General features: G+C 40.1%; 1 long non-coding RNA gene across 3 annotated transcripts in view; it reads right to left on the bottom strand.

The window, feature by feature from the left end:
• LOC139046144 (uncharacterized) overlaps nt 1–25,366 on the bottom strand; it is a 211,528-nt gene that overhangs the window by 127,472 nt on the left and 58,690 nt on the right. For all 3 annotated transcript variants that reach the window (XR_011505744.1, XR_011505746.1, XR_011505745.1), the window contains exon 3: nt 9,776–9,892. This is a non-coding gene — a long non-coding RNA (uncharacterized lncRNA). The remainder of the gene's footprint in view (nt 1–9,775; nt 9,893–25,366) is intronic.

The following is a 25,366-nucleotide window of genomic DNA, read 5'->3' on the forward strand; positions in this document are numbered from 1 at the left end:
CAAGAATCCTGTTAGGTCAGTTTAGCCAGAACCTCCCTTATCTCTGACGTTTCCTGCTAGTAATTTTCCACCCACTGACCCGCGCCCTGCTCTTTGACTATAAATTCCCACTTGACCATGCTGTATTCAGCATTGAGCCCAATCTCTCTCCCTCACTATAACATTCCATTGCAGTGGTCCCTATACCTATCACAATGGCCCTAAATAAAGTCTGCCTTTCCATCTTTAACAAGCGTCATAGAATATTTTTTCTTTAACAGACTAAAAACATGACCCTTGAGGAGATAAAGGCTGAAGAGCTGGATACTCTTGGTTGTAACGAATTCTTCTGGAAAAAATATCTTCAGTTTGAAAAAAATTATACACCTTCCAGGATCTTTCACCCTTCCAGATACATTGATTTAGGAATTTTCTGCTCTGCTCCCAAAAAATATATCCATGGATACCTAAGGTCTGAGAACAATATACAAGTATAAAATATACAGGCCTCTGGAAACCCGCCTCTCCCTGTTTGAGCTTGAGTAGCTTTCTCTAATTGGACCCACAGAATTTCTTTTGGGTTGGCTGCTTCACAGAAAGCCACAGTCAAAGGAGGACTAATCCAAGGATTGCAATGACTCTTTGATCCAAGGATCACTTTATTGAGGCATTCACCACTGATGGTCCAAGTCCATCCACTTCATCCCCAAAACACCTCCCCAGAGTGCCTGGGGGAAATTCACCACTTTCAATGAGACACCAATGAGCTGATGTCTGGTTTGTATTCAATAGGATAATTATTAATTCAATATCAAATTATTAATTTATGCCAGAAACTAAAGTATGGATGCTGTCATATTACAGCATGAATAATAGAGGAGACCAGACCTCGGACCACACTTTGAGAATCTCTAATATAATTGATTCCCACTCCCAACTGGCCCCATCTAGGCAGAACCACATGACCAGTTCGCCCTCTCAATCTGAGAAGCACTGATTGAAAGAGGAAATTACTGTTTTGTGAATGATCAACCTCACTCAAAGAGGACATTTTTAACATCTGATGGTAAAAGCAAATGTTGACTAGTGAAAACATTGTAAGCAAAAACTTTTTTTTTTGGCTTTAAGATGAAAGAATTTTTTTCTCTCATAAATTTTATCCTTGTAATCTCTAGATTTATTGAGCACCTACTATTTGCCACAAACTATTCTAGAAGACTTTACGTGTTCTATTCCATTTACTCAGAATAATCTAATGAGGTAGATATAATTCCTGTCTCCATTTAACAGATGAGGAAAATGATACATTCGTTTAAGTTTGCATTAATAATATCTAATATTTGTATCAGGTACTACAAGTTATAAAAATATTTTTACTTGCATTATCTCATTTGATCCTTACAACAACATCGGAGGTAGGCGGAATATGTCATATTTTTCCATTTAGAGATGAGGAAATTGATGCTGAGAGCAGTTAGGTTACTTGATCAACATCTCTGGAAATGCAGTGGTCGGGACTCAAATCTAGATCTTCCAGTCTCATCACTCTACCACATCACTCTACTCTGTTTTAAAAAGCACCCATAGAATGTCCTTTCATTTCAAGGAGTGGACGGAACCAAAGAATTAAATTTGAAGTATGTCTTCATACTCTTTAGAAGAGTCAACCCAAAAGTAACACGAAATGAAAAGATAGATAATACAAAATACTATCTGGACAGTCATATTGAAATAGTCCTTCCTTGGGTAGAGAGAAGAGAATGTTTGCAGGAGAATCAGCTCCACTGTGTTCACCTCTGGGAACATATAAATTGGACTGGAGGATCCACAAGCGTTGAGTGAATAGCAAACTCAACAATAAATTTCAAGGCCCAGAAGTATGAAATCCTGGACAAAGTCTCCCTCCACTCCTCCAGGAAGTTTTTTCCAACCTCCTCATCCCACAATGGCTCTTCCTTCTTGTGAATATGTATTTCTCTCACAGTCTATATCACACAATCTAGCGCCTGATGACATGTGGGATTTACTATCTTCTACATATCACAAATACATGACTTCTAGAAAGTAAGACCATGTCTCCCTCTTGTACTTTGGTATCCATCAGAAGATGAGCACCATCCTGGGTCCAGATGAATGATTACCAAAATTTGAAAGGTATTTCTGATGGTAATAACCATTCCACTGAAATACTAATATTGTATGATAGAACTAACCATTTATGAGCTTAACACATTGCATTAAGATTTTATCCTATGGAGTTATATTTCAGTGTATATAATTTGACCCATGTCAAATATTATATAGCGAGAGCTGCATAATAAAGAGGCATGTTTAAGACAGTTTTCCTATATTTGTGTAGATAATATCATTTAAAACCTACTACTAAATTTTGAAATCCCAGAAATAAGAGATAGAGATGGCTGGTTAAATATTTGGTATTTATAGACAGTGCATATAAATCAATCATAATAAAGATACATTGTAGACATCTCCACCCAGAAATTTTAATAAAAACAAGCCTCTAAATCTGTATTACTGTTTGAATAAAAATGAAACTGTTTCCATAACTCAGTTACCTAATGAACTATACATATCTTTTCCTTTGTCTTGGAGGATGAGTAGAAATGGATAGGAGAGGCCATGCCTAGCAATGATATTACCAATCATTGGAAGATCTTTTACTGCTGTCTTTACCATATAGACCTCCAGCAATTTAGATCTCACATTTGTGAGCATCAATATGTAAGAAAACACAAAGTTGAGAGCATTAAAATGTTGATGGTCAGGAACAGCCAGCAGAAAACACTGTTCATTGCTATTTATCACCTAGGAAAAAATAATAATTCCCTGCTCTTTACCTTCTGCAGAAATACCTCCCCATTGTCTCCTTAGTCTGAGAAGCAAGCCCATGTACCTGGACACAAAAACCCACTTATTTGGACAAAACATCCTGGGCAATCAGAAGTCAGGATGCTAAGCCTTTGTGTAGGTATGTGCCTGTTGGGCCAAGACCTTGAAAATACCTATAACTGTATAATAGATATGGCTACACATTAAAACTACTATTTGCAATCATGCTCAATAACACAAGGAATCATCCACAAGCTGCTCCATGACAGCAGTTCTTGACCTAACTAGTCTCTCTGACTCATTGGTATCGATGAGCTTGGGTGCATTTATGACTCTGATCCAGAAACGCAAGTGTGAGGAAACACAGACTTCTTGACAAAGCCAAACAAATCCCAAGTCTAGAGACAATGAAGGCTGCCTGCCAGCCAGCCCCAGGGAAATGGTACATAATGCCCAAGACCTTTATTTGCAAAATTGACCTAAAAAACAACCCCAGGTTCTGCTACCTGTTAAAGCAAATAATGACAAAGAAGACGGACTGGAGAAGATTGGTGGCACACTTAGGCAACTACCTGACAGAATGTGGTTCCAACATAGCCTTGAGTTTAATTTAAAATGCTTGATCCACAGATAGAACAAAAACCCGAGTTTAAACTCTACTCCTCACTCTGCACAAACTAGCTAACAGCCTTAAGTAAGTGAGTGAAACTTTCTAGGTCGTCGTTGCCTCAACATCAAAGGATGATGAAACTGTAGAATCATCTACAGTAGTCATTTGCTAAATTTAAAAAAATATAACAACTATACTTGTTGGCTGTCTTAGTTTTGGCTGCTATAACAAAAATATTGTATACTGGGTGGCTTATAAACAACACAAATTTATTCCTCACAGCTCTGGAGGCTGAAAGTCCAAGATCAGGCACCAGCAGATCTGGAGTCTAGTAAAAGCCTGCTTCCTGGCTTACAGATGGCTGTCTTTCCTTGTGTCCTCAGATGGCAGAGAGGAGAGAAAGGAAGAGGCAAGTTCTCTCAAGTCTCTTCTCTTTTTTTGAGGAAGATCAGCCCTGAACTAACATCTGCTGCCAATCCTCCTCTTTTTTTTTTCTTTTTTTTTTTGCTGAGGAAGACTGGCCCTGAGCTAACATCCATGCCCATCTTCCTCTACTTTATATGTGGGATACCTACCATAGCATGGATTGCCAAGTGGTGCCATGTCCACACCCAGGATCCGAACTGGCGAACCCCAGGCCACCAAAGCAGAACATACACACTTAACTGCTGCACCACTGGGCCAGTCCCTCAAGTCTCTTCTTATAAGGGCATTAATTCCATTCATGAAGACTCCACTGCCATAGCCTGATCACCTCGCAAAGACCCCCACCTGCTAATACAATCACATAGAGGATTAGGATTTCAACACACGAATTTCAGGGGGACATAAACATTCAGTCCATAACATTGGTCAAAGGTCTGACAATTTTACCCATTGATTCTTTCAAATTTTTGAGGTGGATGCTATTGAGTCCTGCATGTTTTTATAGCTAGGTTATGCCTTAAATCTAGGATATTCTGAGATAGTATTTCCCAAAGCATGTGCTATAGACTGCAAATTCCAAAGATCATTCACAAAGAAAAGGTTCTATGGTAAAATAAATTTGGAAACACAGCATACCGTAACCTCACTTTTGGATATTCAGTATCTATATTAGCATATTAAAGACTCTAAGAAGTCCTGAAGTAAACAAACCTTTGCTTTGTTTAGCCCATATCCCTTGAGTCCTCTGACTTCAAACTGGCAGTATCTGCACCTCTTTGTCTGATCTCTCTCTCTGTCGTGCCTCAGAAGGCTCTTCCACCTGCTTGCAGAGCAGGCTGATGTACCAGGAAACTAACACACACCCCAAGAGCAGCCCTCAGCCAATAACTGATGGCAACTGTGGTGTAACTATCCCAGCTCCCTTGCTGCTTGGTTGGGATGACTCTGAGGCATGTGCTTTATACCGTCTCCCATAGCTCTTCTGTGGGATTAAGCTCTAATCACCCACAGTGGTTGCTGGCTTGAAAGGTACCATTTATTAGATGCCTTCCCTTCACTGTCTTACTTCCCCACTCTCTGCCTCCCAAATAAACTACTTGCATACAAATCTTACTGCAAGGTCTCGTTCTAGGAGAACCCAAACTAACATGCCCAGGGTTCCCACATGTGTTTGATGGCAGATCAGTCTTCACATAACACTTTTTCAATTAGCCAAAACTATTTGGGTGGCAAGTGAGAGAAGCCCAACATAAACTGAATAAAACAGAAAAATTCATTTATTTAAGTCCAGGGATAAGCTGGTTTTAGACCTGGCGGAACTCAGAATCTCACACAACGTCCCGGTGACTCACTGTCTCCATTTCTGGGCTCAACATTCCTTTGTGTTGGCTTCATTCAAGCAAGCTCTTTCCACAAGGCAGAAAGACAACCATCAACACTAAGCTTATATCCTCTCTTTTCAGCAACCCCAATGAAAAAGGGGCTTCTCCTTCTCAATTGTTCCAAAAGAGCCCAGGATGAATCTCACTGGACTTTCTTGGTCACACAGTCATCCCTGCACTGATTCCTGAGACAAGTGAGATGGAATATACAGTCCTGGGCCATGTGTCCACCTCTGGACTCAGTCACACCAAAATCATGTGGACCAACCGTGGGGACGGATGGTTCCTCAAAGGCAAATCATGGTATTGCTACCAGCAGAAAGAAATGCTTCAGGGTAGGTGCAAATAACAGATGTCCACTCCACTCTTTCACATTCTGTAGAACTCACTAGGGGAGATGCTGTTCTACACCATTCACCACTACTTCCTCCAAAATTCCTGAGAAAGCCCTTCTTGGGAAAGGCTGAAAGTACACTTTAAAAAGAGATGAATCTCTGACAACTTCATGTCATGCAAATTCACCTTTTATACATGACCATTTTACTGGTGTTACTTGTTACTTGGCTTCCTGGCTTTGGTATATTTAAAGAAGTATTGATTATCAGCTTCGGCATTTCTTGTCACAAGAAAAAGATAGTCTATCAACACCTTTTCATCAACCTAGATCCTCGTGATTAATTTCTTTACTATTTCTATCAAGGAAGGTGGTCAAATAGCCTTAGCAAATGGGAGAACACATTCATAGCAATGAAAAGACTAAAGAATAATGGAAGCTAGAAATGTGCTCTATAAACCACCCATCCATTGCTAGAAACATTTTTTTTTAACTGTCTTGTCTTTCCCACAGGAAAAACAAAAAGGTTAACCTCAAAATAAAAAACAAATAGAAAAAAAAGTAGGATTTAACTGCACACTTGTGGTTTTATTGGGTTTTCTAGAATTTACTACAAATGCCAGAAATTAATTTATAAATAACAGTAAGCATGGGATCGCAACCAACATCACGTGAAGAAAAGGAAAACACCTCAAGAATGTTCTAATTGGCACAGAAACACTCATCTGTGGCTAGAATAGCCAAAAGAGAAGGGCAAGTTCCACATACCAGCCTTGAAAGCATTATTGGTTTTCAAATTCTACAATGATACAATATCGTCTTTCCAATTTTTTTCTATTTCTTTTCTCGGTTCATAAGCTCACTCTCCTGGAGGAATCCCACTGAAGTAGGGACACACATCTACATTAATAGGGGAGCCATGATGCCACTTTCTTGCACCTTGCTTTGATCATTCTCTACTCTTTGAAAGAAAGGTCCTGTGTCATTTCTACTTTATGGACTCCTGACAATAACTACCAATGTTTATCATAAAAAGATGTACTATATTAAAATCATATGATTTCAGAGTTCTTTGGTCTAGCAATGATAAGCAGCTTTTTAAATATAGAACAAAGGCCCCCTTTGACTTTTCAGCAGTGAGCTCTATTATGTTCGTGCGTGTGCATGCTTGGGAGGGGCATGGATTAATTAAGTGCCTGCTATTCATGCCTCAAGTGGCTGCACCTCTCTCACCCAAGTGCACTCCACCTGTGCACACCCCCATTTGCATGAGACTCTACTCTCAGGTATCCTAGGACAGTCTCAACATCAGGCCTATGTATAAGCGAGGAGGAACTTAGCTATGAAAACACGAAAAGATTCAACATCCACGGACCAGTAAACAAATGGTGAGGCATCAATTCCATTCAGCTCAGAAAAAAAATCCTTCCAAAGAATATTAATGTTGTGGGAAAATGCCAACAGTAAAACTTTTTTTAAAGAATGAGAAGAAATACACTCAAATATTAACAGTAACATTCTATCTCCGAATGATAAGATCATCAGTAGGTTTTTTTCTTCATGTTTTTCTGTTTTTCCCATGTTTTCTACAATGAATATCCATTACTTTATAATCAGAATTTAAAAAAAGAAGAAAGGCTAAATTTTGAAAAGGACAAAAAAAGCCTCTGAGAAAAATTTATAAAATGCTGGAGCAGAGCTGGTGGGACTAAGTAGGTCATTACTACAAAAATCAGAGCCCTAGATTCCTCTCCACACTAGTAAATGCTTGTCATCACCACGTCATGGTGTATACTTACAGCCCCCACAGCACTGGAACCTCCGGGACTGTAGAGCAACATCTCAAATTCTTTATCGTCCCAAAAACGCTTAGTACAGTGCTTTGTACAAAATAGGTGTTCAAGAAATGTAGTGTGAATTGATTTATTAGAGCATGTTGGTTCTAGGATGGGGGTGACTAGACAGGGACCATCAGGGGACAGGAAGAACTATGGGTCCAGCTGCTCCAGAGCCTTGAAACTTCAGGTGAATATCTAAAATCAGAGATGCTGATGGAAGAGTCAAAAGTCCAAGAAGTCCGGCAGGGCTTATGGGATCAGAGGGTTAAAACAAGCATCTAGGAAGGCAGTTGAGTCAATGACCCTGAAAGCCAAGACAGCAAAGCAATGTTGAGTATGCTTTCAACTTTCCTCTAAGCAGGGTGGTCCTAGGAACAAGTGTGCTTTGTGGTTACCCAGAATTGCCCCCTATGTACACCAGGTCCAGATGGTTTGACTGAAAACAATGTGGCCAAAGAAATGTAGTCAACTGAACAATTTAGGCCAACAATAGAAGGTTTGTTGGAACAACCTAGTCCTGCAATAGGATGTCTTTTATAATGTCATTTATTGTTTTTTGCCAAATTTCAGAAACAATGCGTTCTCATTAGAGAAGAATCTTGAGTGACTAATAAGCACATCAAACTTAAAAGGTCCAAAATTGAGCTCTTGATCTGGCCTCCCAAATTCCACCTTCCTGCAGACCTCCACATCTCAGTTGATGCAGTTGTATCATTCCAGTTGCCCAAATCAAAAACTTGGATTCACTCCTGCCTACTCTCTTTATCTCATACCATATATCCACAGACATACAGATACACACACACACACACACACACACACACACACACACAAGCCGTGTTCCCTTGGAAGCCCTTTTGTACTTGTTATTCCTTGTTCCAACATGAGTTTTCTCCAGATGTCCACCTGGCTCATGCCCTCATCTCCTTTAGGTCTTTACTTAAAAATTACCTTGACAGTGACACCTCTCCTGATGATCTATTTTAAAATTGGAACCCTTCCCCAACACTCTATCCCCCTTCCCTCCTTCATTTTTCTCCGCAGTACTTTTCACTGTCTAACCTATGACATATTTTACTTAGTTCTTTTATCTATTCCCTCTCCCCACTAGTATGCATCTTCATGAAGGCAAATTTTTCTCATCTTTTTCTTTATTGCTATATCTCTAACATAGAGAATATGGCTAACATTTAGTAGGAGCTTAAAATTTTGTTGAATGGATTAAAAAAATACCAATAAGCAAAATAATTCTACCTAACCAAACACTATTCAGACTTTGATGTATAGTTGTCCAAAACCTTCTCTATACATTATTCTTATTTTATAAATATAGGATTACACCACACATAGCCTTTGGAACTGTGTGTTTATTTCATAACACTAAGAATTGTTAGATATTTCGGATGTTTCAACTAAATCCTATTATCCCAACTTTCCACTTCCAACAAACACCAAAGAATAGGAATAATGGGCTGGAAATGAATTTGAAATATAATTATAAATATATAGGGAAAAAATTGAAAAGTTAACTTTTAAACGAGCAAAATCTTTAAAAGATGAATAAAGGGTGCAAATAAGCCACAATCCTGGGCCAAAATTATCAAGGAATAATGTCTGAAGAACATTCATTTTACATTTTTTTTCTTTTACCAAATAGCTATGTTGATTTCTTATTTTTGACTAAATTGTTCTTAGTTGAATAACCTGGAGCTGATGTTGGCAGAAGTCAGGAGAGACATAGGGAGAGCCAAAAGCTCTCAGGAGCGTCCTGATTCTGGCAGAAGCAGGAGCAGAGGGTTTAGAATCATGAGAAGGTCATCATAAACGTTCTCCTTCAAAGACTTCAGGTTCTCAGACCACAGAAATTGCCCTACATTTCAATTTCACCATCCACCACACTCAGAAAGAAACACTCCTTAACTCCCTACTCCTAAAGGATGAGAATAAACACAAGCCAGATCTCTCTGAGATTTTCAAAGAATAGTCTTGGAACTGCTGTGGGCTTTTCCAGAGTCAAAAGCCAATGGGATTGATTTTCGGAGCCCAGCGGCCCTCGTCTCTTTTTCATTACACTGCATGGATGTTCACATGGGGGTGCTGAAAGAGTCATAGTTTTTGTTCTCCATCCATCACCCTTACTAACCACTTTGGTTCCATGGACTCTGTATCCCTCTGAAAACCACCCAAATGGTGGAAATTTTGAGAGCTTTGGCTGACTTCCTATTATCTAAATAAAGTGGGTGACACGGCTTTTTTTTTATTTACTAAGAAAATAGAAACCAGACCCTTTGTTTTGTATCATCAGGTTAACAACTGAGTTGAGGTGTCACCAGCAACAGTAATGGGCTTTACCTACCTCCAAAAGGGGATTTCTGGGAGGGAACACTGAGGTGGCACCTACAAAAGACTCAGTCTTCACGTCAAGGGAAGAGAGAAATCAGTCATTCTTCAGCAATTCAACTCGGGGCCCATCCTGAAGAGAGACGAAAGGATGAAGAAAATAACTTTCTGAACCTACTATGTAACATGCCCAATGCTGGTACTTTCATATATATTATCTTAGTTAATTCTCACAACCACCACATTAATAATAACTACCTGTGACGTGAGTGTCATTATCTCAAATTTGCAGATGAAGAAAATGTGGTTCAAAGAAATTAAGTAATTTCTAAGAAGCAATACCAAAATTTAGAATCTTCCTGAAACTTCTAACTCCTGGTTCATTGGCCTAGTCTGGCCCTCCACCATGCTGTATTTTTGGATTTCAAATGTCAATGGAATAGTGATGTCTAGAGTTGGGGGAAATGGGAGGAATGAGAGATGACTAATAAACAGTTTAGGATTTCTTTTTGGGGTGATAAAAATGTTTTAAAATTGATTGTGGTGATGTTTGCCCAACTCTGTGAACACACTAAAATCCATTGAATTATATTCTTTAAGTGTGATTTGAATGGTATGTGAATTATATCTTAACAAAGCTGTTGCCAAAAAATAATATTTCATGGAAGGCTTTCCCCACCCTGTTACACCAATAAAGTAACAAAAACCTCTCAATTTCCAATAATCAACATATCCTGAGGTTCAAAGGCTGTGCTTTGTATCTCTTTGTAATTTTATATACCAGGCAATAAACAAATGGCTCTTGATAGCAATGATGAAACAGATCCAAATTTCCCCACCCCAATTAGTGGGGAAATGCTCAGTTAAAGGTAGCTGAATGGAGGTCAAAACCATAATCGCAAGTAAAAATGTCAGCAAAATTTTCTCTAGCATAGTCCCTGGCCCATTTCAAGAATCTTCCCCCACTCTCCCCACATTTCCTCCTCTTCCATCACCACCACCATGATCTTACGGTTGCACAATTTCATTTAGAGTCAAAATTAGAAATTAACTAAAGAAGCTATGGTATTCTCCTGAGTATAAGATGTCATCCCTTTAAAATGAATCATCAATTTAATAACAACTTTCCAAGAAATAAAAATGGAACACCACATTAAACACATACATTGTACACTAAATGAGCATTTCAGAAGTGTTCAAATGTGGGAGTGAATGCATCTAAGAATCAAAGAAATGAAATAATTCTCATGAAGGTGGTAATCCAGTTAAAGTATGATTTCTCCACATTTGAAGAAAAACAGAATTTTTTTTTAGAATCAGAGGGTTGATAAATCTTTAATGACAGAAATATAGGCCTGAGACAACAGAAAACAGAGCAGTATTTAGTTTTAGGGTGGAGGCGGCAGCTTCCCAGAACCTATCAAATGCTCAAAGGCTGTGCCCTACCAGTTCGTTTTGGCTGGGATGCACCTTCACCTTCATCTTGCAAGAGTAACAGAGGAATTGGAAATGGGTGTGGCTTTCGGCTCGGGCACTGAAATCTACATGTTCTCAAAGTCCTGGGGAGGTATGCCTGACTGCCGGGACTTCATGGCTATTGTCAGTGTGCTGCAGAACTTTCAACAAAAAATTGGTAATTGGACCACCCAAGCTCTGAAAAATTGTGAAGTCTAGTTTCTCATTGTCCACCAAAAAAAAAAAAAAAAAAAAGACTATTTAAGAAAGAACAGAAAGAGAACCAAATCCTGCCTATAAATGAAAGCTTTGGCTCTATAGTATTAGCCTGTCCATTGCAAAGATGACTTGGGTTGGAGATAGTAAGGAAATCCCAGCATCTCTGCCCCTGGCTTAATCTTGAGAAGGATTTGCCCAGCCTAGCATCTCTTGATTCCCTTCTGCTTAAAGAAGTAAGACCTGGGACCCCCACCACTCCCTCAGCAAAAGGGATTATACAGGGCAGAGCATAAATCTCTGTTGTGCTGCTTTTGCCAACAGTTTGACTTCTTGGATTCTGAATTGCTATACTGCCTGCCTACTCCAGCCCCTACTGGATTTGAGCCTGCCCAAACCTCAGGCATTTGCTTGGTAGGAAACCCAGGACAACTCCAAAACCATCCATATATCCACATGACAACTACTTCCTGGTGACAAAGGAAATGCAAAATTCCAACCAAAAGGTGATAATATAAGATGAGACTTTTGATAGTGAGTCCCTTGAAGGCAGAAACTACTGTACTTGCTGGAACAGAAGTTGCAGAGATATTTTGCATAGAGATTTTTTGAGAAAAAAATTTAATTATGTTATCACAGATGAGTTAGAAGTAATTCTAAATTGTAATTACAGAGGTCTGTTGATTGAAATTGGTCATTTTCTTTTTTTGCATAAACAAAACTCATAATGCAATGTTTACAATTTCTTGTTTAGTTTTCTTTGAAGAGTGATGAGATCTTAAAAACACGAAGAAATCTGAGTGGATGTAGAATCCTTAGTTTTTACAACACTGTTATACCAATCTTTCACAGTTATTTCTCACACTCCTAATTCAATAGCTATATATACATATTTTTAATGATCACCTTAATGAGTCTTTGTAAAGTATTCAACCTTATCCTTACATATACACTAACTTTATCTTTGTACATATATCTCACTGTATTTCTCACTAGCAAACATGGGTAATTTCTCTGCATTCTATGAAACAGTGCATTGTAGTAGAAAAAGAAAGGGCTGTTATATGTAAATTTTATCTCAATAAACCTGGAAAAAACAAACAGACAGACAAACAAACAGGCAAGCATACAAACAATCCCTTTGTAATCCTTCCTTAGAATGGGAAGAAAATATAATTAAACTGTTTGTGTGGTTTCCAAAGAAACTAACAGGAAGGCAAGTGTGGACTTATTTGTTTAAATATACATGACAGTGTGAAGCAAAAGAATGTACAATAAATTTAGCAGGTAAAAAAAGCAAAAAGAAAGGAGCAGAATGCTCAGAAACATAAGACCTAGTTCAAGTGCCTGCTCCATCTCCTTCCAGCAGTGTGACCTTGAACAAGCCAGCTCAGCTTTCTGGAGTTTGAGTTCTCCCTCAATAAAATGAGAGGGTGGTCCAAGAACTGGAACTTTCAAACTGCAATCTCGAGAGTTTTGTGCACCCACTCCCAGTAGACAGATGCTCTGTCCTAACAGAGGAATGCGAGGCACACATGCACCCGCATGCACACACGCTCCATATGTAGCGGCTCCAGGCTAACTGGATAAGATTTTCTTTGTTTTCTGACCTAAAAAATTGGAAACCACTGGTAGATGACATCAGAGTTCAGGCCAGCTCTAACTTTCCCTGATTCTTCCCTCCATTCTGCTGTATGTGCGGAAGGCACACAAAAAAATACGAGTTGTTGATGGTGTCTATTGTGACCCTTGCAAAACTGAACAGTCAATATCAGGAGCTGCTGGAATTAAGCCTCTTTCTACACACGAGATCCCTCACAACTCTGCACATGTTTAAGATTTAAAATCTGCAGCCTAATTAACAGAGAAAATTTAAAAAAAAAAACTGGCTGCTTAACTTTGGCATTGCCTTCAAATTGTATTCCCATTTGCAAATTTTACCACTGGATTTTTTTCAGATGTATTTGACGTTTTATTTCCCCATTAAGGCTAAGCTCAATAAAAAAAGAAAAAGAGGAGGAAAGAGAGAGAAAAAGAAAGAACCAAACAGGCAGCCTTGTGGGAGGATAGAGGAGAACAGCTGGATAAAGATCACCGGAAGATTGCTGCCTCTAGAAAGTTCAGGAGACTTGTAATAAATAACCCTGTATAAATCTAAAGAGATCTGAAATGCTTAACTAGTTTTTGAATGTGAGCAAATACACATACACACAGCAGTCTACTACGCTTCAGTTTCATATCCTGAACACTATAAAAATGTCCTATTATTGGAGTTCACAACAATTTAACAGCTTGGATAGATTATATTCCTTAGGGGCAAAAGGCGGCTACGATGCAAGGTTCAAGTTCCTGAAGTTCAGATAGTTTTAGGACGTTAAAAAAATTTCCCATAGGAAGAATTAACTTCTCTCAAGCGAAAAACAAGGAGTGAGAATTTCTTCACTAATCCCATGTTTTGGACAGAGACAGTGGAAATTCTTAGTCTCATAGGTGACTTTTGCAGAAAGCTTAAACTCCCATTTTCCCAGGAGGCCATACCCAGGTCTGTTAGAAGTGTATAACAGAAGTGCATAGGCAGGAAAATGTGTAGAAAATTTGCATATTCATTGCGCACAGTTTACATAAACTGACAAGGTTCATACAGTTGATTCTCAGGCACTTTTCAAGTTCACATTTTATTGCTGCTACCTTTAAGTTAGTCAGTTTGAAAGTTCACTCACCTATATTGCTTCTCGCTCAGCTAATATTACTGTCGTGGGTCCCCTGAGGTGAGGCACATGACTTAATTCATAGAAATGGAGGGAGGATTACGAGATGTGAGAGTTGAAAGGGTTTTGTTCCCTATCTCTCTGACATACAGAATTAGGGAAATAGTAGCAAGGTCATCTGAAATTTTCCTATGGCCCCTGGGAGCTGATGAACCACAGTTTGGAAAGCATTGGCCTAAAGGGGAAAAATACATAGAAATCCACCCAAGAGTGACTTTAGAGCATGCGCATTGGAGTCAAAGAGCAGTGGGTCCTTGCCCCAGCTCTGCTTTTTGCTAACTGCAGTCTGGCAAGTTATTGAACCTTTCAGAGGCTTTGTTTTCTCATCTGTAAAACAGGAATTCTATTAAAGACTGTTTCATAGGATTGTGCAAATTAAAGGAGATGCCTGTAAACTGTTTACTGTAATGCCTAGATTTAGTTCATTACTGTTTTAGAACCATTAACTCTGTCCTTTGCTGCGTGATTTCGCTGTTTAATAGCATCAAAGGGCCCCTATAGATAGAGAATTTCTTCTAACCGAGTAAACTCCTGTAACCAAACTTTTCATATTCCACATCAGCACAAGAACTAAGATTACTTCTAGAGTAGAATTCAAATATCCTAAAAAAAATTTCGTATGTAAACTAAGGTTATAGGTTATTAATCCAGATGCCAAATCACCAGCACCCCTCCCCATCATCCTTCAACAGTGAATTAGGTCACTATGCCCTTCTGTACCACCTCAGAGCCCCCCAGTACTTTTCATGGTCATTACCTTTGTCCATACCCACTTTGAAAAAAGAACCACATGGGTCTGAGCCATTCCAGGAACAAGGGTACAATCAGGCATTGATTATTTCCCCCCTTACAGCTCCACTATGTTATAAAAGGGGATAAAGAAACAAAACTCAGCATTTAGGGGAAAGAGGATGTTAGACCCATCCCTTGGCTGATTTTAATTTGAGGCACTTCAGTATGGTCATTTCTCAGAGTCACTGAGGGCTAATGGTGCAATCCAATTTTGCCTAGATGAATTTCCCATGACAAACGATATTGGCTCATTATCTGTGGTCGTGACTGAGTGCCAGTATTTTTCTTCCTCCAAAGCTTGGGTAGGACAGCATGGAGCTGTTATGTTCCTTGGGACATTTGTTTCCAATTTTGCAAACACTGTGAATGTGGTTATTTTTGTAGCTCTGTTAGGAAAGTGCATGGCATTTGGTTTTTCTTGTTGGAGTTAATTATAAATCATAGGGTTCCAGTGCCCACAACAAAGTCCTTGGACCTCAAAGCTCAATCACTGGTGATTGCGACTGTCCTACCCACAGCCCCCCACCTCTTGCTAAATCCTCCATTTCTCATTATGAAGCAGGAGGAAGGAGGGGGTGTTATTTTAAGATGTTTTTATTGGCTTCTGAATGTGAAGCTCCAGTTCCAAGGCCTTCTTTTTTCCCAGAGCAAGATAAACTTTTTTGGGTTGTAAATCATGGGACTTTTGCATCACTCGACAGAGTCCATGTTTAAAAGCCATTCCAATCACCTCTCTGATGACTTAAGAAGTGGAGAGAGTTGCCCACACATCATGAAAAGGACCCTTTCAGTAGCACTGGGCCTACGCCCAGATCTGTTAGTTTAGGATGATAAATTATTTCTATTTTCACCCCCTCCCCACCTCCATCCCTTGTTTATAGAAAATGGCATTGTGGCCTGCCTGGTGACTTTATAACTAGCCATTAGGAAAATTGGGAGGTCCAAGATGGCAAGGCTTAAAATGGGCGGTCCCTCCCTTACCTCTGAACCAATCCCTCTTCCTGCCCCCAGACAGGCACCCACATCCTTGGGCTGCCCCAAGTCCCCGGCCATAATTACCCATCCCATCTCACACTCCAGGGCAGCACCCATAGTCACAAGTTTTTCCTATTAAAATATCCCTATCCTGAATGTCATTTTCCCATAGCGCTCTATTTCCTACTAGATAGCAAAAGGGTAATCTAATTTTTTTTTTAAAACCTGCATTCATGTATCAATAGGTGCCAATCAAATAATGAAGTGAGGAGGAGACTTGTTTTCTGCTCTTTTTTTGACCTCCAAACCCTCACCTCATTCAAGGCCTTCTTTGATTCAATCAGAGTGGGTGACTGACACTCAGTTGTTCACCTCTATCCCCAATGCCTGGAACAGTACCTGGCACCCAGCAGGCTTCAAGAACTACTTGATGAATGAATGAGGGTCCATCCCCCTTTTCCTTCCTTCACCCTTCCCTGGCAGACCCTGGGGGTGCCCTTGGAACAGAGCTTGCATGCCATGGAGTCAATGAAATATATTCAAAGATCACCCTAGAATGCTGACCCTGAAGATCACTTAGTCCCACCTCCCCACTTCACAGATGAGGAAACCAAAGCCTAGAGAGATGAAATTTCCTGCCCAAGGTCACATAGTGATGAGTGACTCTATAACAGAATCTGACTCAGGTCCCTTGACTCCCAGGTCAGGGCTCATTCCCCCATGGTTTGCTGCCCCATTCTCTGCTTATTAACATAAGCTTTCTTGAGAAAAATAACTTTAGGCAGATGTCCTCAACAGTTTCCTCATGAAGATTTACTTGTAATCACACACAAACACACACACACATGCACACGCACACACACACACAAAGCAAGCCTTCCGATTATGGAAGAAGCAGGAGTATTGGAAAATAGAAGTTCTGGTCCTGAATGTCCCTCCCCTCCCTTTCTACCCCCAGGAATCCCCACAAGCTAGAGACACAATCATGACAATCAGCTTAAAAGCAAACACATAGGGTTTAGAGATGGTCTTAGTGTGGCTTCCCCTCAAAAGCAGACCCCAAGATAAGGATTTCAGGTCACGTTCATGGAGGTGATACCAGGAAGCACTGTGAGGAAGTGGTGAGGAAGTAGGCAGAGAAAGGAGGAAAGCCAGTTAACGACTTCTTGATGAGCAGATTATCACTAAGGGTCACGAGAGCCTCAGTCTCAGTCGGGATCCTCTGAGGGGCTGTGTAAACACACCTCAGAATGGTCCCACTAAGGGTAAGGAAGCTGGGGTATTTGTCCTCCAACTCCTGACCCACATCAGGAGAAAACCCCATAAGAGGTGTTAACTCTCTGGCACTCTTGGCCTGCCCCATGCGGCAGCCATCGTCTCTGCAGCCAGAGAGCCCATGGGGGCAGAAGCAGGGGCCATCAGCCTGTAAGGCAACAAACAGGTGATCAAAACCTACTGCTATTCCAAGAAAAGAGCCCTGTGTGGCGTTGGAGCTGGAGTTTTAGCTACACAAAGAAATCATATGAAACCAGGTGGGAGGCTGCCCTCTTCCTCAAATAGTATCCTTTTTCCTAGAAGGCTCTTCCCCCAGCTCATTCTTCAGGTTTCAGCTTTAAAAAAAAAAAAAAAAAGTCTATTGGGGAAGGCTTCCTGACCTGTTCTCATACCCTTCCCTTTGGTGACACTCTTGCTTATAAGGACATATTCAGTGTCCATGTTCCCCCACAGCCCATATTCTGAGAGCAGGAACATGTCTGTCTTATTCTCTTCTATGCTGTCAGCACCTAGCACAAGCCTGAACATAACCTTCTTTGCTGAATAAATATCTGTTACGTGTGTCATTTCAGCTTGTATTTAATGTAGCTTGATTGTGGGTCATATTTGTTTAGTGTGAATGGATTGAATTTAGGCCTTCTGGCTTGTTTTTGCCTGTTTATACTTGGTCAACTGAGCTTCTTCTGTGGATGGTAGGTGAGGCTGTTCCTCAAAGAAGCTTAAGTCAGTAAAAACTCAGGTGAGAGGATCTCATCAAGTTTCATTAAGGAAATTTGCTAAAACTTCCTCACCGTAACCTCTTTACTGTCAGGACCCATTTATAAAGCACAGGGCTTACCACTATAAAGGATTTAATCAGGTTTCCTCTTTTCTTGAGAGGATGAAAATTTAGTTTCCTTATAGAGTAAGCTGTATGATCTTATCACTGCCTGTTCTGGGAAGGACAAGCCTATTCCACTTAATGACTAGCATTTTCTCTGGATTTTATTTCTTGGAGCCTTTCACAGTGGCTGGCAACAACCATGACAAGGGGACTGGCAGATTAGCTGCCCCCAGACACAGAGGAGGGAAAAGGGACAGCAGAAATGGAGAAGAACTTGAGTCACTCTTAGGAGACCACCCTCCAATTTTCTGCCAATGTGTTTTTGGTCAAGACAACTAACAGTAGCTCACTCATACTAAGGGAAGAGGTGGTTATAGTTTAAGGATAAAAAAATGCCTCATGGGAAAGTAGGAGAATTTGAACAACCAGAACTCAAGAAAGGCAAGAAACAAGGCACCTTTGGGGTTTGGCCTCTTAACACTATTTCTCATCTCTTTCTCTCTCTCTCTCCTTCATTCTCCATATTCCTCTCTCTCGCAACCAGCTCGTTCATGATTGCTGCTTGAACACAGCCATCCTGTGTTCTTCCCTTTATACATTAACATTTTAATTCTAGCTCCTACTGCTAACTGGCAACTGGCTCTTTGTTTCGCAATTCCATAGCCCGAAAAGAGGAATCTGACCTGCCCTGCTTGTTTGAATGGGGACAAACTCCAAGAACAAGTCATAGGTTATTGACAAGCCCATAGACAATGCTAACTTTGAGACAAGTTTAGGCACTGGTCTAATCAGTGTGGTAGGAATGAGAATGGAAAGAGAGAGTTCCAAGGCTCAGAACATAGACATGCCCACTCAGGTGAGGGTGAAGGCAGAATTTCCTAAGAAAGGAGTGTAGATGGTACAAACAACCCAAAAATTAACTTCCCTAATCCTCTCCCAACAGGGCATGTAGCTGGTAGCTAAGGATGCAGAAATTTAAATCTTCTTAAGACAGTTGTATCTGAGCCTCTCCTCCACTGTTCCTCTGCAGGCTGACCACTTCCAACTACAAGCATCTGTGACTCTCTGCCTGAGACTTTTGCTAGTCATAGGTGCATGCTCAAGGCAAGCCAGAGGTGACTGGTTATTGATGGCACCAGGAACAGCCTTCAATCAGCAACAAGTAGGAGCTGGTAAATACCCCAGATGCTTTGGCCTTTGGGTGGGACAACTCTGAGGCACGTTCTACACTTTCTCCCAAAGGTCCAAACTATGACTGAGCCACAGTCGCCCACAGAGATAAGGCACTCAATAACAGCCTGTATTGGCTTCCTTCCCTCCCTTGTCTCACTTCACTCTACTGCCTGTGCCTCTGAGATTTATAAATCCTAGTTCAGGGTATGCTTCTTGAAAACTCAACCTACAAAAGGTTTTGCCAGATTTAAGAGTTTGAACTACCACTTTCCCCAGATCTGTGCTCCAGATATTGATCTCCTTCTGTATCATGGTCTTCTTGCTCCTATTCCATGAGGCAACCACCACAAACACGTAGAGACAGCAAATCAATGACAAAACCCACACATCATTTCCTAGAGTGAGGTGTGTTTGCTCTGAATATCATTACACAAGCAATTGGTCAGCTCCTAGATCTTCCAAACTTGTGAAACAGGTTGAGCCTCAGCAATAAAAACAATAATTTCAGCCAGTTTAAGAAATGAACCAAGTGGTCCAGTCTCAGAAATCTGTCACATGCAGAAAAACACAGTCAACAACCACAAAGGTCATTTAAAAACAACACATATTCTTCAAATGGAAAGGTATACTACACCCATGCTTAAGAACTCAACATCAACATCATAAAAATGTCAATTCTGCCAAGTTAATATATAAATTTAATGCAATCCAAATAAAAATTATCAGCAGTATTTTTGAACTATTTTCACATGGAAAAATAAACAAGTAAAACTAGCCAGAAAAATTCCATTAAAAAAAAAGTAATGACGCGAAATTAGTCTTGCCAGATATTAAAACATGATATAAAGATACATTAATTAAAGCAACATAATACTGGCCCATGAATAGACATGTCAAAGGAATATTCCAGTAATAGACCCAACAACATACAGGAAATTGATATATGATCAAGATGTATTATTAAAGAAATGATGTTCACACAATGGGTAGCCACTTAGAAAAAAAAATTGAATCCATTCCTCTAACCTTGAAACAAAAGAAATTAACAGATGGAGCACACATTTAAATGTAAAAACTAAAACCACAAAATTATTAGGAAAAAATGGAAGAAATTTTTGTACAGTCTCGGAGTGGGGAAGGCCTTCTAAACATGACATGCAAATCAGAAGTCATGGAAGAGAAGACTGTTAAATTTGACAACACAAAAAAAATTGCACAGCAAAAACCTCCATAATCAAAGTCAAAAGAATACATTTAAAAAACAGGGTAGATTTGTGCAATTCATATCATAAACAGCTCAGTTCCTAACATATAAAACCTCCTAGAAATTATTATGCAAAATTAACAGCTCAATATTTGCCGATAGGTGTGCAAACGACACAAGTAGCCAGTCCATAGTAAAGGCAGTCAAATACTCTTAATATATGATTAGTTTCAATCACAAGAAGTCTAAAGGAAAAACAAACCTCCTGTATGTCTCTCCTTTACTCTCACACTACCTACTACACTTCACTTCTGACACCAGAGGTGTGGATTTTCCACACATCAAGCAATTCTGTGACCCCTGCTGGGTGTCCTACAATTTAACACAATTCCCGATGATGTGGGCTCAGTGAGCCGAGGAGTTGAAAGAAAGATTTCTTGGACTCTCAAGGTCTGGTAGTTGTGCTCCTTTATTCAGAGAATAGCATGGAGTACCATGGTGACAAGACCCATGGGGAGGGAAGAGCTACAAACACGGTTCGAGGGTAGGGCTAAATTTATAAGGCATAGGTATGTGAGTTATTTCTTTACAAGATGAAGGACAGATTATGTAAAATAAAGTCATTAAAATGGTATCAGTGTAGGTGGGGTCTGGTTATTGGGTGGTCCTATAACTTCAGATAAGAATTAGATTGGATCAGGTCGGGATGTCCTATGCTTCCTGGAGGGCGATATAGATCAGTATGTAGGCCAGGACATCTTGCGCTTTTCTCCCCAGGGCAGCCTTGATCCACTTCACCCAAGACTGGCTACATGGAGATAGTGCCAGAACCCACAGGTTAAGGAATAAGTCCTACAAGCTTGCCCCCACCTCAGGTGCCAATCACAAGTCCAGGTTGTTACCTAGGCTTCTGATCAGAGGTTCCCTAGACCCCCTCCTTGAGTTCGATTAATTTGCTAGAGAGGCTCACAGAACTTGCAGAAACAGTTCACTTATTAGATTACCAGTTTATTACAAAAGGATATATCTCAAGAACAGCTAGACGGAAGAGATGCATAGTGCAAGGTTTGGGGAAAGGGGCTTGGAGCCATGGGGGATTGGAATTAGCCACCCCAAGATATGTCTCTTTAGCATGAGGATTATTTTGGGCTGGTTACTTTTAAAAACTGCAGACATGAAAGAAACTCTGAAAAGTATAAGTTATCCTTTATAAGAGACATTTACATTTGTAAGGGAAATCTCCATCTGTAAAGGTGTCTCCCTGTCTGTACCAGGAAGAAGGGGGGATGACCTTATCTCTAAAAACTCTTATCAATGCAGAAGGCAAGGACTTAGGTCTGCATAATAACCTTGCTCTTGTTTACTGTGCTTTTCTGGTGATCTCCTGCAACTGACTCCCCCAACCCCCAACATCATCCTTTGCAGCTGAAGATAGTATTTAAGATGAGAGCCTCCACCATTTTAGCAAGTTGCTCAGTTTTTCTGAGTCTCTTCCATGTATACATGTTTTTAAAACTTTGTTTAATTTTCTCCTGTTATTCTGTCTCATGTGAATTTAATTCATAGCCAGGCCAGAAGGACCCAGAGTAGGTGGAGGAAATGTCTTCCATCCCAACTCCTGCACATAAGAGAAACTGTTCCATATCTGGTCTTGGGGGGGCAAAATATTTTTGCTTCACAACCTCTTTTTGAGAAGTTAGCATTCCTAATAAAATGCTCAAGCAATTTTCTGTGAACTTTAATAGGATTAAGGTTTGCTCGGGGAAACCAATTACCCACATGCCCAATTACCCACATTCTCAGTTGCCAACTGTCAATCAAAGGTCTAGTGACCTTTAACCAGACTTTCCTTTTTTTCTGTGTCTAGTCTAACAATGATTATCTAACTGAATTCTTTTCCTATCAGGTTTCCTGCCAAAAGTGAATTTGGGAAGTGGCCTTCTAGGGTCCATTTCCCTTACTTGCATGATCTTAATAAAACTTTGATACATGCTAACGGCTAAATCGCCTGAGAAGTTTTCTTTAACACTTGAAACACTTACCTGGTACTGTTACATGAGTAAGAAATAAATTTATTTTTCTTCGAGCCATTAAATTTTGGTCCCTATGGCAGCAGCCTAATCGACTCTAATCCATTCACACTTTATAAATTTGCTAAAATTCACTAAATGTTTACTATGTGCCAGAGACTATACTGAGCACTTTACATGCATTTCTTCCCCACAGTAAAGATCTGCAGCTAGGATCGGATGCCTGGCCAGGGACCACCACCACTCATAATAATAGTAGTCATAGCAGCAATAATAACAATAATAATACCCGCTAACACCTACTAAATGCTTACTATGTGCCAAGCACTGAGCAAAACTCCATATACATTATTCTTTACAACCTTATGGGGATTCTTCTTGGAAAAAATAAGCATCCAATCCAAGTTTAATAACTAACATTAAATTAATCTCTCCAACAGGTTAATTCACTACCTTTAGAAAACAAAAGGAAACCTACTGCTTTACCAAGACAAATTGCTGACAATAAAGCTCAACTCAATAGTCTTGGTTGGGGGAGATACAGAAAAAATGACGCTCTTCTTAAAAGGAACATGATTCCCCGGGAGCATATCAGCATCACTAGGTCAGAACTGGAGGTAGGATTTTTTTTCTTAACACTTTCCAAAAATGGATATTATTTTTACAGGCTGAGAAGCACCTGTTTTTTTAAACTTTTTCTATTTAGTCTATCTCACCGGTCCTTCAGAAAGCATAGCTTTGAAGATGTTCTTCAAGACTTTTCTCCTAAGCTCTCCTTCCCTTTAGCAGAAAGAAACCATCTCATTTTGTCCCCAAAGACTTAGCTCAGTTTTAAATCAACCTCAAATTATAGGCATAGGAGGAAGGATCAGATTTTGATTTGAGGAGCAGACTGGGCCTGGAACATTTTTAGATACTTTTCTCTAAGGGGAATTTAAGAGCTGATATATTCATATCGATTTTCAATAGAGTTGGACAGATTTTTGGTTTTGTTTTTGCTTTTCTTTTTATATAGGGGTTTGTGGGATCGTTTCTACCTAATGGTGCTTCTGAGGCAAGGAACAGAGGATTGGTTCAAGTGGGAGGTCTGCATCAATCCATCATGGTAAGATAAAGGAATAAACACTGGGACATGTCTAGGGAGCAGGAGTCCTGGAGACCACGGCCTCTGGGTTCCTCGCCACCAGACGTATAAATCAGTCATATAACTCTTCCATGATGTCAAAGAGCAGACCTCTGTTGTATAGAGTGCTTAAAATCATCTGAAGTTGTCCAAATCTCTGTTTACTCATCTGTTAAATGGAACCAACCCTGCTACCTACCTCGTAAGACTGCTTGCTGTGAGAGCAGTTACGGAGAGTTTAAGCACACACACTCTGAAGGCATGCAGCCTGAATTTTAATCATTATGCCCCTCTACTAAAGTGTGAAACCTTGAGCAAGTACCTTAACTTCTTTGTGTGCACTGGGCCAGTAGTTAACAATGTATTGTATATTTTAAATTTTGCCAAGAGAGTAGCTCTTATGTTAAGTGTTCTAATCACAAAAATAAATAACTAATAAAGATGGTGGGAGGAAACTCTTGGAGGTGATAGATACATATATGGCATTGATTGTGGTGATGGTTTCATAGGTGTATATTTATCTCCAAATTCATCAAGTTGTATGTCATTAAGCACATACTGCTTTTTGTATGTCAATCATATTTCAATAAAGTGGTTTAAAAAAAACACCAGGGATACAACAGTGAGCAATATAGTCAAAGAGATGTGACTATATTGGTAACCTACGTTATGGAGCAGTTCATATAAGCCATCAAATAGAGAATTATTTTGTAATGTCAAGTGTGTTTTTCAGTCTACACTTGCCTTCCAACTCACCTACCCATCTGAAAAAGTGCCTCTAGCCTTCACCCAGGAGTAGGGGCATCCATGGACAATGCTGGTTATATACAGCCAAATGCTGGCCTTATTGCCTGCCCCAAGACTGAAATTGTCCTCAAGTAGGAGTCATTCCTTGAGGTTCAGACTAGGTGCACATCCAAGAGTCCCATTAAAATGCAAATAGCCCTGCAGCCATGACACATTACAACATTATCAATTATCAACACCTTTCAAGTGTAACTGCAACACGGAGGGTAAAGAAATCCCAGAGAGGGAGAGAATCTGGGAGGGTGCTTCTAGGAAGAACAAAGCAAGCTGGCCGGGGCTCAGCAGGAGTCCAAGAAGGGGGCTGCCAAGAGGTTGAAGAATGGTGAAGTGAACACAAAACTTCTACTTGGAGTGGTTGAAGGACTCTTAAAAGAAGAGCCGGAAGGCAATAGGATAATCAGTAACAAACTGAATGATGTCTGGTGGTAGACTGTGATTAACTACTCATGTATATCTTCACAAATATCTGAACCTCGTAATGGTTCACAGTCATTTTCGGCATTTAGGCAGGGTATACCTTATGTAACAACATGGGGAAAAATCTTCTTTTCTCAGCAACCCAAAATTTTTTAATTGGGTGAATAACTAAATTAGAAGCTTTGATGGGGGAGGAGGCCTCCAAGACGCATTTGATAACCACTTTGAGGCTAATTCCAGGGTTTGGTTTTGCTGAAGGGGGTCTATAAATTGGGGACACAAGCTGAATAGCCTGGATAATAAAGGAGTCTTCAGAGGTTGTTTGGACTAAGAAGGGGGAATGACAAAGTCACTGACAGAGGACAGAACAGGGATGAGAGCTTTATTAGTTCTCTACTATGTGGTCCAAGATGCAAATCACCTTCCCTGTTTCCTCATGAAACCTTCAGCAAAAAGTCCATTCTTGTTAATGTGTCCTGGAGCTGGGGGTTCACCAAAGACCTTAGGGAATAGCATGAGCACCATCTGTCCACAGGAGGTCTGCCACAT

This window comes from Equus asinus, chromosome 9 (genome assembly GCF_041296235.1).
Source record: "Equus asinus isolate D_3611 breed Donkey chromosome 9, EquAss-T2T_v2, whole genome shotgun sequence".
NCBI classification, from domain to species: Eukaryota; Metazoa; Chordata; class Mammalia; order Perissodactyla; family Equidae; genus Equus; species Equus asinus.